The following is a 3431-nucleotide window of genomic DNA, read 5'->3' on the forward strand; positions in this document are numbered from 1 at the left end:
CAAAGCAGTAAAATGAATGACTTCTTACACAAAAACAGACAGCAGCAGGAATGTAAATAACAGTGCAGAAGAATCTCAACGCAGAGAGTTTACGTACTACATATTACAAATAGCCAACATGTACAAGCTTACCACCCGCACACATTCGTGCTTACGATATACATTTATGTTGTACACAACACAAAAACCCTTAATCGCAATTGCTCAGTGACCGAATTCAATGTTGCGAAAAAGTGTCAATATTTTACGCTTTCATGCGCGATGGCCTTTCCGTTTGACTTTGGCGCACACACACACGCACACACACTTACACGTATTGTCCATTTTACTGCTCGTATAAACATATTTTTTTTTTTTTTATTCCCAACGCAAGCATCACTCTTTTCATTTTCGTTCATATCGTTCTCAATGACACGCGACAGACTATTTAATGTTACAATACTACTCGCGTACTCGTTGCACACGAGAGCGCAAGAATGTGGGGCTTCGAATGAAACATTGTCTGCCTGACCTTCATTAATAAGCTTTACAGTAATTTCGGTCGGATTTTGAACTCTCGCTCGTTCACATAGTTGCAGCTGAAACACAATAAGCAATGTTGGAATGGAGGAGGTCAGCATAAAACAAATTTATCATTCCATATTTAATGGGCGCGCTATATCAAATACTTAGGCAATGATAAATCGAATAAATAAATAGAAATAGTTTTTGTTCATAGAGAAAGCGAAAATATAGAACTGTCATTTTATTGAATTACTGTAAATTATTTTAAGAATTCAATTAAAGGATCTGTGACGTAACACGCAAGCGGCTTTTGTGTGCTTTTTTTAAGACAAGCTTACAGAAATAAAGAATTTTCCGCCCTGCCACATTGTTATATGAATTGTAATGTAAAATAGTTATTCCGCTGAATCCGAAAACGAACTCAAAATATAACAAAGCAAAACAGCTTTTGAGATATTGCCAAATTTGGGTTTTTTGAGATCTGACCAAAGGGCTCTCAATTAATTGTATTTTCTTTTTTATACAGTTGGCCAATGTTAAATTTCCTTTTTTTGCCTGTAAAGATCAAAAATTCATTTATTAGACATGATATTGTGTCAATCCCCATCATTTTATAAATTCCAAATTTCATAAAAATCTGATCGAATTTAGTATCCGCCCACAAGACATATAAGCGTGGCGTTAATATTTTCGTATGAGTGATTTTAATTAAGTAAAGTAATAACTGGTAAACTCATTTGGTCGAGTTATTATAAATGTTACCGGCCAAACCAGATCTTAGGCTAAACTAGTTCTAAGTAGATCCGATACATCCATCCAACGCGGAATAAATTTGGACGCAATAATATTTTGGACTGCGTGGCTGGAGTTAGACTGATGAGGGTTATTTTTTTGAAGCACAGCGTGACGTCTGATCTAGTTTAGCCTAGGTAAAATTAGTTTGCCCTAAGATCGGGTTTGGTCGGTAACATATACATACATTGTTTGACATATTTTAGTAACGAAGTTCACAAAAATTAATAATAATTAATAAACTTCAAGAAAATGTTCTTCAAAATTTCAAACTTTTTATTCGAAATTCCATTCCATTCAATTTTAGTATAATGAAGTGCGAGTTTCAAGTTACTACAAATTACCCTTGATTTTTTAGAATTTTTTCCTATAGGGTGTTTCGTATTTTCTTTCATATGAAAAAAGATTTTGTTCATACGTTCTATGGAAGAAAATGCTGAAAACTCTCGACAAAAAAAATTCTAAAAAAATCAACGGTAATTTTAGTGACTTGAAACTAGCAAACAGGAATAGGCTACAAAACTGCGTACTCTAAAATGTTCTAGTAGCTCTGATCAAACTATATTTTCAATGAAACTTATAAAAAATAAATAAATAAACATAAGTTGCAAATATCATTTTGAATTTTCTTCTACTTTATTGATCGCAGCTGTATTGTATGTACATATGTAGCTAGAAAATAATTATCTATTTATTATATATTGTTTTGGTTGATTTTCCCGACTGGATGGTAAGATAATTTATTTTGGAACTGAAAATGGCACAATACCGGAACCGGTTTATCTCCAAACCAAACTTGACAAGAGATGACGGAAATTCGTTTCAAAATAAATTATTTATTTGTTACTCATTTTAGCCCAAATGCCGTATGTACTGGTAGCTAGTTAATTGGTTAGTTAAACATTTGGGTGTAGAAAATCTTTGGTATCCCGAAAGAGAGTACATAACCCCTAAGCCAAAGATACCTTCAGCTTCCTTAATAAATTATAAAAAGGGCTTTGAAAGGCGAATGCCTTATTTTAAAGGCTCCCCCTGTAGATGCTTTAAAAAGAACAAACCTCAAAAAGAAAGTTGACGATCGTGCCAACTAGTCGGCAAACACTTTGCCTTCGAGACTGGCCTCCAGTAGAGTGTTCACATGTTTCTTGCTGCCAAAATTTTATTTTTATTTATGATCCACCTGTTGGATGAGTGTGGCGGACGGCTGTTATCTAACAAACTAACTGAAAATCACCCTTTAATTTTTGTCAAAGCTAAATTGGTAATGGCGTAGGTCTTCTATCCATTGGAATTGCATGTTTGATTCCAGATCCATTAATATCAGCACCTGTTCTGCCATTCATACATCGACCAACTTGTGTGAGAATTTTCAAGTACAAGTCACGCATATATTTGTTTGTAATCGTAAACCTTTTTGTAATACATTTTCTTTCCGGCAACGGTAAGAAGAACTTCATTCTTTTACTTCAACAACTACCTTGCCCTCGGGTCATATTCAGTCTTTCAGCCAGCAGCGGTGAGAGGACAGGACCAACAGAAGCTTTGTTTTTGCCTAATTTGAACTACTGAAAAATATTGGCGAAAAAGACAAAAACCAAACTTTGCGAAGTTTCCTTTTTTGTCCAGCGTTTTATAGAACAACAGGAAAAGTCTGCTAATTTATCCGATTCCCTTTAATAGGTGCAGCAAGTCTAGAGAAAATAATTGGAATTTCCGTAAAAAGCATTTAAAATATATTTCCAGAAATCAAAAAGCGAATATGGGTCAAATATTTAGCTATTGTCTCAACTACAGAAAATATTAAATTTGAAGAAATCCTAGAAAGAGGATTGATGGGCGAATAAAATTAATATAAAAGTTAAAAATGTTATCATATCCGGGGAACTTTGGCTTTTATAGTTTCAATTGATAAAAAAAATCTTGTCCAACAATTACAAAGCTAGAGCGTCACACCGTCATTCGAGAGAGGAGTACGTCGGTCTGGGGTGCAATGACGATTTATGGAAGAAATTAGAGCAAATTTCGAATATGAAAAATATAGCAAGAATTGCGAATTTGAGGATAGCTAAGTAAGGTGTTAATTTTTCGTAGAGGCTGTTCTAAATGCAATGTAAAATGTTTAAGAGAATACATAA

This window comes from Rhagoletis pomonella, unplaced genomic scaffold (assembly GCF_013731165.1).
Source record: "Rhagoletis pomonella isolate Grant_MI unplaced genomic scaffold, Rhpom_1.0 Rhpom_scaffold_00001, whole genome shotgun sequence".
NCBI lineage: Eukaryota > Metazoa > Arthropoda > Insecta > Diptera > Tephritidae > Rhagoletis > Rhagoletis pomonella.